At 38.2% G+C, this 12,667-nt stretch overlaps 1 protein-coding gene across 7 annotated transcripts in view; it reads right to left on the bottom strand.

The window, feature by feature from the left end:
* Positions 1–12,667, bottom strand: part of LOC121725441 (spectrin beta chain, non-erythrocytic 2) — a 96,738-nt gene that overhangs the window by 76,717 nt on the left and 7,354 nt on the right. For 5 of the 7 annotated variants that reach the window (XM_042112422.1, XM_042112421.1, XM_042112428.1 and 2 more), the window contains exon 1: positions 12,469–12,598. The exons of 1 other annotated variant lie outside the window; for it this stretch is intronic. The gene's annotated coding sequence lies outside the window, so the exon portion shown is untranslated. Of the gene's footprint in view, positions 1–12,468; positions 12,599–12,667 lie in introns of those variants that run through there. One more of the 7 variants, XM_042112423.1, reaches the window with a different exon arrangement.

Below are 12,667 nucleotides of genomic sequence, written 5' to 3'. Positions count from 1 at the left end.
CTCTTAATGCGAAAAAAACGAACTGTGTTAGATTCTCTGTACCTAATGTTAAAACAATCGAATCCGAAATCATAATAGAGAGCGAAAAAATTAATTTGACTAACTCAACTTCTTTTTTAAGCATTCGATTGGACTCGAGATTACAATGGAATAGTCACATTGAACACCTTTCGTCTAAACTTAGTGCTGCTGCTTATGCTGTAAGGAAAATACGCCAACTAACCGATATAGATACAGCAAGGCTTGTTTACTTTGCGTATTTTCACAGTTTAATGTCTTACGGGCTTTTATTATGGGGATCAGCAGCCGACTTGGACAGTATTTTTGTTTTGCAAAAACGTGCAGTACGTGCTATATATCAAATGAAATGTCGAGATTCACTTAAAGAAAAATTTAAAGAAATTAAAATTATCACTTTGCCCTCATTATATAGACCTTTTTAAACAAAAATGTGATTATCATAATAGAAACACTAGAAATAAAAATAAACTGCATGTTCCTAAATTTCACTTAACTAAAACAAATAAGTCTTTTATGGGCAACTGTATAAGATTTTATAATAAAATACCGCATAAAATAGTTTGCTTGCCAGAAACAAAATTTAAAAAAATTGTAAAAAGAGTGCTAGTCGGAAAAGCATATTACAAGGTTGATAATTACTTAAATGATAAGGATATTAATTGGGTGTAAATCTGTATCATATTTCCCTGAAGTCTGCTCATTGCTCCTCATACATTGGTGATTTTATATAAATTATGTTAATGTTTTCATTTTTTAATATATTATTAATTATTATGTTGTCCTGATATTATGGTTAATGTAATTGTATTTTAAATCTAAATTGTAATTATCTTTGACGTCAAAAAGTGTTTTTGTAAACCTATTTTAAATAAATTATTTTGAAGTTTGAAGTTTGAAATTGCGCGTAATTCGAATTTCGGATGCAGCGCGCGTCGCGTGTTTTTCCAAACGCTATAAGAATTTGATAAAGCTTATTTTCATACATTTCGACAAATACCACGTACGCACAAAAACGCGCGCTAAGACAGTCTGTGTAAACGGGAATCGGTATAATGTGCCAGCTATCGAAGCTTAATTCGACGCTTGAGAATCGGGCCCTAGTCCGGTGAATACGAGCAACTCCTCGCCCTTATCACTCGGTAATAAAGCGCATCGGAGCTGTCAGCGACCTAGCACGAAGCTACATTATGAGGTTATAACTTTTAATGCCGGGAATTAATCGTGGTTTGTGGAGGCCAATTGTGGTGTAGTGTAGGTCAACAGCGTTGCGAGCAGATAAATTCTAACATTGACATTTACACTCATTGAAACTCATTGGCTAAGTCACGAGTAATCGACATTTACATCGACTTAAGATTTTATGATTAAAATCTTAGCAATTTTATTATAAATCCATACTAACATTATATAAATGCGAAAGTGTGTCTGACTGTCCGTTTCCTCTTCAGTCTTCACGTCTAACCGATAAAGTATAAACCGATTTTGCTGTGGTATGGAGACACATAAGAGTCCCGGAAAAGGACTTTTTACTATATATCCCGAAAAAAATTACGGTTCCCGCGCGATAAAAACTTATTTTGGCGAGACGGTGTTGCTGGCGTCATCTATTATTAATTATTATATTATTGAAATTGATATAATTTTAATAAGTGCAAAGTACGATATTTTAATTCTGCGTCATACGTTGACTCAACGATCGATCATCATAGTTGGAAAAAATGCTAATTTCGATATTTTATTTTTTGTGCAATATTTCATGTTATCATGTTTTGCAATAGTCATAGCTCATTGTCAAACTCATAACTCATACTGCATAAAGTAATGCAACTATAAATAGGAATGAATTAATCTGTTTATTAACATTATAATGAATATTATAATTATTATTATAGCGCAGAGCAGAAGGTCGCGGGGCGGCTCATCGACCTTATCACTCCCGTCCCGTTATCAGTGCGCTGTGCGCTATCGGACTGATAAGCGTACTTGCAATATCTCATTACCCAAGTATATCAATTATGTGCATTGACTGATGCCATTATTGACTAATAACTTTAATTGATACTTATATTTGATAAGACTAATAGAGGATGAATCCGAATAAAACTAGACGAATACTAGAGGATCTATGCTGTAGCATAAAGCATTTTGCTTTATGTTATTTAAGAAATTAGCGTTAATTTCACTGAGTATAAATTAAACAAATGGCACAAGTGCAACGTCTGCACAACACGTAGTGTGCTATACAAAAACATAGACCAACTGTAACTGCAGCAACTTTCATACAATACACTACATAATAGTCGTTAATAACACCTGTGTGTCACTGATAAGATGCTAACTATAGGCGAGGAGCGAACGTTCAAGACGGATTATAGTCGCGGAGTCGGTAATCCGTAGACGCGGTGGGAGCGGCGGCCGGGCGGGGAAAAGTTAACATCGATACGGAGAAAGTTATGAGAACACGACAACCGACAAGCCTTTCTTCACACCACACACACCACACACCTCTGCTGCCCGCAGCCCGGGTGTCGTTTGCCCACGAGCCCACTACACATAAATGCGTGTTCACTCGAGATAAAACTGTTCATACTTTGTAAACTTCAGACTGCAGACAGCATAGTTTCAAAGTATGAAGCTATTTTTGTAGAAGAGTTCTTAAAAGTTAGCTCCTAGTTTTCGTTCTTAGGCTTACGAAAACTAGGAGCCAGACGTGGACTTATATAGCCATTAGCCACCGGAGCACGAGCGCAGCTACTACGTGACTCTTCCATTCCGTGACCGCGATTCCAGTCATCCATCCATCCAGAAAAAAGGTCGTGAATTGTAGTATATAATATTCCAATCCATACTTTTACTAATATTATAAATGTGAAAGTGTGTCTGTCTGTTACCTGTTCTCGCCTAAGCCTCTTCTGAGGCTTAGGCGAGAACAGGTAACAGACCGGTAACAGTTGAGGTAACAGTTGAGGCCGGCTCATTGTTCGGTCACGACGGCGGATCCGGCGCTGACCTGCGACGACGGCTACTATTGTTGTCTACGAGCTGCCGCCTGCCACCACTCACCAGTCACCACTCATCAACACCTAAGCACCTGTGCCTAACATTAACTTTGTTCACTACAAATCGGTGAATCTTGTAAATTCTTGTAGCTGTCTGAACCACGGTCGTTCAAGCTGATTATGATATCAGTGCCGTCAAGTCAGACATCCACGCGTTACGAGCTGAGAAAGGAATATTAATTGGAAAAAACCAACATCGGCAACAAAGCAAGACAACAGCTCTATATTTTTCAAAAATGATCATAGGAACTGCATAAATCTGTTTTAAGTTCCGTATTTTGAATAAAATTCAAAGTAGAATAAACTAGTTTCGATTGACATGTAAACTAGCACCACACCGGTCACCGGTCCCGACTCCCGAGCTGACATGTAAACTAGCACCACACCGGTCACCGGTCCCGACTCCCGAGCTGACATGTAAACTAGCACCACACCGGTCACCGGTCCCGACTCCCGAGCTGACATGTAAACTAGCACCACACCGGTCACCGGTCCCGACTCCCGAGCTGACATGTAAACTAGCACCACACCGGTCACCGGTCCCGACTCCCGAGCTGACATGTAAACTAGCACCACACCGGTCACCGGTCCCGACTCCCGAGCTGACATGTAAACTAGCACCACACCGGTCACCGGTCCCGACTCCCGACTCCGGAGCGTATCAATCAAGAGCTGACATTTGCCGCCACGATGAATGAAAACAATATGGGGTCACGCCTCGCACGTCGTGTGTTGTAAGTTGTAACTTGTAGTACGTTTAGTAAGTCTAGAATAACTAGCAAAGGACCACTAAGTAGCTCTAGCACAAGCAAAGGTTTAGTTCTCAACAAGATATTTAAATAGGGACAAAGTTTATCGCCGTTATACGTTTTATAGTACATGAGTATAGCGTCGATATGTGAAGGACGTAGGTAGAGTCTCTGAGCGTCTGCAGCGAGGCGTGTGAAAAAATGATAACGCGTGAGGCTGCGGCGGCGCGCCGGCGCGGACAAACCGGTCCCGCGCCGCCGTGAGGTAACAGCCGTAACACAGGACTACTGGGTTATATCCTGAGTTATATCACATCCTTTCCGGCGGTTAACTCTGTACAACTCTGTTAACTTTGTCGCAGTCCGCAGATGACTCGACACTTCCATTATATCCCGACTAGATGACGCCCGTTTTGTCGAAACTCGTTTCGCGGGAACCGTATTTTACCGACATAAAAAGTATCCTATGTCCTTTCCCGGGACTCATCACTGACAGTTACATAGATACATAGTCACAGACAAACTTTCGCATTTGTAATAATATAAGTATGGCATTGTGGGGTGTGGGTATCGCAATCCGCGACTAAAAGAGAGCTCCACCAGCAATATTATGATAGCGTCAACAGTCAACACTCAACACAACGGCAGCTGTTGCGAATCACATTAAGTAGGCTTTCGTCGTGCGAAGTGCAATCGATTGGCCGCATGCCATGTTGTTGTCCCCGCGTTCGTTCCATGTCACATCATCATCGACAACAGCGGCAGCGACGTGGTACGACAGTGAGCAGCGCCGCATGACAAACCTCTTTTCTTGACCTTGGCAGAGATTTCGTCCTATATTATGATAATGAGAGCAGTACAGACCACAGCGTGCTGTATACGCTTGTGATGTTTGAAAAGGCTACTTCAGAATATACATCGACACGTCCTATGCATAACTCACTAAGTGCCAATTGACGAGTTATACGATTGTTTCATTTTCGTAATCTGTGGCCTCGGTTTTATAGGATAGACTATTAAAATAATATTTATTTTTCATTTTAAGCCGCATTTATAATAGCATAAATGTGCATCTTATAATAGTGAGAGCCGCAAATCTAGCTATTTGGTAGACCCGTATTTATGCGCGGGGATAGAGCGAGGAAGAGAGGTGCGGGCGGGAGGGGATCTACCTGTTAGTCAGTTATACCGCGGCGAGTGTAGTGCACAGGCGTAGCGTGTGTTCGTTAGCGAATACGTTGTAATAAGTTGATTTAAAATGAGCTCTGAACGAATGCGCTTTAAAGAAAATTTAAAAAAGGCTTGTGAACGAAAAGAAATGTCGCATAGTGCAAGTTACCACCACGGAACCACGAAAGCAGGTTTTTATTGACTTAAATATTTTAGTTTGTGTTAGTGATTAATTTATTTATTTACATGTCCGTAGCTTAATTCATTTAATGAAGGATTTGTTAATTCTTTGTGGTAATAATAAAATGTGTTTTAATAATTATTTTAATTAGTTGTCAAAACCCAGCGCAGAGTGTTTAACTTCCGCAGTTAGATCCTTTTGCTTTGGACTTTTAATAATGGATTTTAACTATGTGGTACTTATCTATTTATGCGTTGAATTGACGATTTAAAACTATAATCTAACTACCACTATACGAAATATGCGTTGGGTTGACCGTTCATAACTTAAATCTAACTACCACTACATGAAATATGCGTTGGATTAGTCAAAAATATTTATTTATATCTGCCAATTGCAGAGTTTTTTGAGGGATACGTAATTACATTGAACTCTTTAAGTACCACTACTTCTATCTTATATTGCTTTATATGTATAATAAATTATCAGCTGTAAAGTATTTTTTTTTTTTTACAAAAGTATAATATGATTTTTATAATTAATTCTTTTTTACGTTTTCTATTTTCAGAATCACCTGTACCATATTTTACCGAAGAAGAAAGGACGTACTGGGAAAACAATAATAATATTCTTGAAAGTAGTGATTCCGAGGATTACACAGTACAGGAAAATGAAAACCAAGCTCTTAATGATAATATCTCGACTGAAGATCCTATAACAAATACTTATAACGAGCAACAAATACATACTAAATTGGCTACTAATAGAGACCAGAATCTAATTCTAAATGATTCTACAATAATTGTTAATAACGACCCATTACTATCCTCAAATACTGGTCCAGATTCATGTATTGTCGCTTTAAATAATTTAGACTCTTTCTTGCAATCACCAGTGATGTCATCAAATAATGCCCCAACTTCGTCTATTGCATCTTTACTAGATATAAATGGAATAAATTCTATTCCACCTTCGCCTTTAGATAACGGTACTCCCGGTACTTCTTTATTGTCAATACAAAGCCCTCCGTCTATAACAAGCACTCCCAGATCAAGAATTAATAATAACGTAAACAAGAAAGATAAAGGACCCCCAACTTCGTCTATTGCATCTTTACTAGATATAGATGGAATAAATTCTATTCCACCTTCGCCTTTAGATAACGGTACTCCCGGTACTTCTTTATTGTCAATACAAAGCCCTCCGTCTGTAGCAAGCACTACCAGATCAAGAATTAATAATAACGAAAACAAGAAAGATAAAGGACGAGGTCGTAGAGTCCACAAGGATCAGTGGAAAGATGTCAAAAGAAAACTGAATAGAAATACTGGTAAATGTTACTTCAGTAGAGATGGTACTGAGAGACCAGGTAGAATTATAAAAGCGTTTTGTAATAAATGTAAATTCCACTGTCCGCAAAAGTTTACTGATGAGTTAAGGAAAAAAATATTTGATAGCTTTTGGAGCATCGGTAATAATGTGAGACAGTGGGATTTTATTTCCAAATATTGTAAGAAAATTAACAAGCGTAGAAGAACTACAGAACTTCCATCCCGGAGACAGTACACAATCACTTATAGTTTACCCATTGTAGGTTCTCCTGTCGATCCAGTACCTGTGTGCAAAGTCATGTTTTTGAACACGTTAGGCATTGGCGCTGGTATGGTTACAACGGCTTTGAAAAAAATTGAAGATAGTGGTGGTATTATAACAGCTGATGCCAGAGGTGGGCGTAATAATCGCCAATTAGTGATAGATGCTGAAATGATCAAGAGCGTGTGTGATCACGTTAACAATTTTCAACCAGTAGAATCGCACTACGTTCGCAGCCGTACTTCCAAACTGTATTTGGATGAATCACTGTCTTACAGCCGTATGTTTCTTTTATACAAAGAGTGGGTTGTTGACAACAGCTTATACTATAGCAATCCAGCCAAAACTTTACGTCAATATAGGGACATCGTGAATACTAATTTCAACTTAGGTTTTCATGCCCCACGCAAAGATCAGTGTGATGTATGCCACGTCTACAAAAATTTACCAAAACCTGTTCCAGAAACTGAATTCAAAACGTATACTGACCATATAAGAAATAAGGAAATAGCCCGAGAGTTAAAAAATAAATATAAAGAGTTATCCGTTAGAGATAGTGATAAAACACTTACTACTACTTATGATTTTCAAAAAATTCATGGGATACCACATGGACAAGCCAGTATTTTATATTATAAGAGAAAATTGTCAGTTTACAATCTTACTTTTTACAGCCTTGGTAAAAAAGAGGGAACATGTTATGTTTGGGATGAGACGACTGCAAAAAAAGGCGCAACAGAAGTGTCAAGTTGTGTTTATAACTACATTAAAGAACATAATCAAAAAGGGATTATAAATTTCAATTTTTTTAGTGATAATTGCGGAGGTCAGAATAGAAACCGGATCGTATTCTTAGCTTATTTGTATGCAGCAAAACATTTTAATGTAACCATCACCCATACTTTTTTGGAGCGTGGACATACCCAAAACGAAGGGGACTCAGTTCACGCTCTCATCGAAAGATTTGCTAAGAACAAAATGATATATAGTCCAGATGACTGGTATAATATGATTCGATGGGCCAAACAAGATGATAAACCATATCATGTTATTGAAATGCAGAATCCCGATTTTTTAGATTTTAAACAGTTTTTGTCTGGCGCTAATTGGGTCATTAATGCCAAAGGTGAAAAAATGATGTGGTCACAAATTCGACAGCTTCAAGTTTTACCAAATGAGACTGATAGGATTTATTATAAGACTGATTTTTGTAGCCATGAATATGATTGTATTATTTTGTACACCCATCGCCAACTGAACACTAGACGTCGCCGAAAAGAAATCGTTGCTGACGGTGAACAGTGTTCAATATCTAAAGCTTATTTCCACAAGTTTTCAGTACCTAAGAATAAATTTCAGGACTTGAAATATTTGTGTGATCATCAAATAATACCCGTTAAATACCATAATTTCTATCAAAGTTTGGTTCCTGGAGGCGATGATGAAGCTGAATTAAATGAAGACTGATACTGATAGTATGATATTTAGTTTTATCAAAGCCTTATTAATAATAGTTAAAATGCTGTGATACAGTAGTGATTATCTGATATCTTTAGATGATATCTTATTTTTAGTGAGGGAGCCTTAGAACATTTTTTTTGTGATTACTAACAAGCTAATTTTTTGTGAGTAGCTTAAAAAATCAGCTGGTAAGGGTTCCGTTTTAGGGTACAGAGTCAACCAAGTTTTGTTGATTACAGAACCCTAAAACGGAACCCTAACCAGCTGATTTTTTGTACATTGATAGGTTAATAGCTATATAATTTAAGAGTAACCTTGTCCTACAAATAAAACAATCCATATTTTAGGACCATCAAGTCAAAGTATGAAATCCTTTCTATGTCTGTTAGCTACCACTCTCGAGATTTTTCGAAAATAAAAATGTTCGTCTTATCAAAATGTAGCTACTCACAAAAAAATAGCTTGTTAGTAATCACAAAAAATTTTGTTCTATGGCTCCCGTACTATTAATTTTTCAAAGTTCAAATAGCTCTAAGTCAGATAGAAATTATACACTTTAGGCATAAGATTTTTGATACAATAAAACAAAGTTATTAGATATTATAGGCTTGTAATAACATTTTTAGAATTACTTTTTTGTTTTGTTTTCTTTTGGAAAATAAAGTACAATACCACTCAGTTGTTTTATTGATATTATTAGTAGTAAATGTAAGCACTTAAAGGTAAAAAATACAAATAATTTAGTTTTTCTATTGATGTATTCCCAAGTATAACCCATAATGTGCCACTTACTAAAATACGGTTAGAGTTAAGTTACAGTGCATAACCATCTATCAGGCAGTAATTATTATTTTTGTAAATGTTTTTCCCATGTATAACTACGTATGTGGCACATTCACAAAAAAATGGCGCCTGGATTCCAGAGTAAAACTCTTTAAGTGCTGTATTTTATAATCCGAAAGAAATTTAAATAAATTGGATGCAATATTCAAAAATACGTTCAAAAAGAGCCCTAGGTGCTGATTTTCAAGTCATTAGCTACAATATTGAAGATGCTATCGTAATATTAACTTTCATTCGGCTCTCCTGTACAACTTGACTTTTCCAGTTAGTTAGTTATGCATAGGATGTGTCGACATATATACTTACATAATATGTATATACTCTACATTTCTTTAGGCACTAGCCCACCAGTCACCACACAACCGTCTACTTCAAGTCTGATATTATCTCAGGGAGGGCGAAGGGCAAAGGTAAGACTATCTAATGATCTCAGAACAAAAGTAAGAACACTGTTTAGGACGTTCGCTTGAAGGTGACAGGTTTGTAATGTTTGAAGTGGTCGTTCCAAACGCACGGCAAGTCGCGGTAGTGTGACACGCTTCCGCCTCAAGGTCGCCGAGCACAGATTCAAATTCAGGCACGTAGGTATTCATGATAACCGGCTCCGGAGTGACTCCGTGGCCGATATTTTTTAACTCAACGCACTAAGGACCAAATTGGCGAATTCGCATCGACGTAGTTTTAGTGTCGCACATAATTTTTTATGTTTCGAAATCAGAATATTATCGTCGGGGCTGTAATATCAAACCGGTGGCCTGCTACGATTTAAATAATCATCATCGATTCGCATACAACATAGGAAAACAGCGCGTCCAGATATTTTGCTCTCCCAGCGGCTAAACCGACCACCGTTAACTGAGTGTGCACCGTTTTGTGACAATCGAACAGATTTTTATTCCTCTCTACAGTCTACAGGAAATGACCTTCACAAAGATTTTCCACAAAATGTGCCTAAACAGAACGCGGAGGGTCAGGTTTGAAACCCGTTCCCCGAGCGCTCGGCCTCGCCTCGTGCCTCGACAATACGGACTGCGGAGTCGGCAGCCGTGGAAACTGCTCCCATGCATAAACCATACCTCGTGCTTGTGAAAGTTTAAAGAAATTAACTCCCCACACGCATACGTAAACCGTAATTTGTTAGGAGCGACTACATCCTCATACATTTCTACATTTCTTCAGTCTGAAGTCAGGTAGAAATGCAACTACCGACGACCTACCATTAAGAGGAAACCACACCGCCGTTTTTCCATACAAACGTTGTCCCCTATTTCCTCCCTGGATAATACCGGTAGAGTTATGATTTTTTTTCCTGAATATCTATGGCCACTATTAGCATGTCCCTATGTTTTCTTTTTTTTCATAATTTTATTATTAAAAAATATAAGAACGTCCAAAAACCCAAAAAATTTTTCCTCTGTGTTCAAACACCCAGAAAACAAAACTGGTTAAAATATACAAAAAAAATAAAACATAGGAACACAGCTCAAGCCTTGCTTTAATTCCTAATGAAAAAAGTACTTAAATCGGTTAAGTTTTGGAGAAGGAATCAGCGGACAACGATCCGAAGATTTTCTGTTCTTTTATTAGAACTTTTGTCGTGTTTTCTCTATCGCTCTCTGCGGTGGGAGACTTGAGATTGGTGAGACAGCAATTCATTTTCAAATACCTATTTTCAATTTTTCTCGCCCCTGGTGTATCCTCTTAAGGCACCGAGAGGTATATAATTTTTTCGACAAATCTCGCCCTTTAGTCATCTAATCTATTTTTATTTGTATAAATTAACTGAAAAAGTATCATTTTGTACACTATATTAAGCTACAACTGAATATAATATTATTATGTATGGAGTCGAGTGTGGACTGGAGTGATGTGGGGCGGGCGGCGGGCGCAGATAGCGCGAGTGAGTCAAACTCTTTGGCGCGTTATCGGAGGAGATAACGACAGATAATAATACATTTTTAAAGTATTTATCTATGTTACGTATGGGCAGGTAAGGAAATCACGATCGACAATCGGGTTATTAACAAAAAATTCGAAAGAATTCAAAGTTTAAACCTGTGAGGCAGAATAAAGTCTATTGATATCTGCGGAGCCTTCTTAGGCCAGAATAATATTTAATAATAATTAATTGTATTATCTGTAAGCTGATGAAAATATAATATAATGGCTTTAGTATAAAAGTACAGGCCGACACACTACTCGAGTTAACTGCTAATTTCCGCTAACAGTAAATTTTCGCCGGTTAACGTATTCGTAATGGGACCATTCCGGACATCGTATTCATAAGACTATTGGCTTACTTTAAATTACTCAAAATAATGTTGCAGCGAAATAAAATTAAAGCCAGGAACGAAAACAATATTCGACGGTTGTCGATCTGCGTCTCTACATTTAGCGAGTCCTCCGCTCTCCCATCTTCAGCTGATAGTGTCATTGAGTGCGGTCTGCGGGCGTTGAGCGTCGCTAGAATTTTAAGGCTTCGTCAAATATTTGAATAATATAATTATCACTATGTTTCGCGGTCGGCGAGAATTATATAAACAATGGGTGATATGATGATATCATGCTCTCAGCTCTACGGAAGGTTTCCACGGCGAACGTTCGTTAGAAGTTTCACGATTATTTGGGTGTTACTATTATTTTAATTTGTTTTTAACCATTAAAATGATATATACCTTAGATATGTAACGGACAAAAACTAACGAACTAATGATCGCACTCTAAGACTTTTAACAATTAATTACTCAACTTTATTATAGTGAATAATTTTAAAGAAAATGTATGAAGCTAAAATTTCTCATTCAATTAAAGTTAAGTAACCATTAAATCTCCCTCAGTGCGGCTGTAAGACTAAGCAGTAAACTGTAAGATCCATTATTAAGGAGCGTAGCTGTCCTGCTCTTTTACGTTCGCAAATCACAGCTAACTGTTAAGACTTGAGGCTTGAGGCACTTGAGGCCTCCCAAACAAAAAGGTCTGTCGCCGGCCGGTGGTCACGGTCCACGGGTCCACGGACCGACGTCGCCGGAGCCGGCTGTCCCAACTCCTAACCGTCTTAGAAGCAATAGCAGACTCCGGCCTCTACAATATCTTGCTAAACTGGCCGTTTGCCCGGCTACTAAGTTTGGCGAACTGCAATCCTAGTTGGAACATATTATTATACTCGATTAACACATTCCTCCAACCCAACAGCCATAAATTCCGAAATATAATGCGCGAAGACTCTACGTCGACTACATATTATTATATTTTCCTCCATAAAATTATTAATAAAATGTGGCGGTAACCGGCACAAAGATAAAATACGTAGAAACTTCCAAAGATGGAGCTTAAAAAGAGCAATAAGTTTTCCGATTCCTGAAGTATCACCACGGGAGAACCGTGCACTGACCACTGACACCAGGTATTCACTGTGTGCACTGTGTAGTTGTGTACACTAGTCACGGACCACGGTCGCGGTATCACAAGAGGCGCGGGCGCGGCGAGCGTTGTTCGCGAACTGACGAGTGACGACTACACGGTATATGGCGAGTTTCCGTCATCGGCGCTTAGCGTTAGAGATGCACGAGCCGGACTGAAAAACCATACAA

Source organism: Aricia agestis, chromosome 3 (assembly GCF_905147365.1).
Source record: "Aricia agestis chromosome 3, ilAriAges1.1, whole genome shotgun sequence".
NCBI classification, from domain to species: Eukaryota; Metazoa; Arthropoda; class Insecta; order Lepidoptera; family Lycaenidae; genus Aricia; species Aricia agestis.
This window is presented reverse-complemented; position numbering and strand designations above follow the sequence as displayed.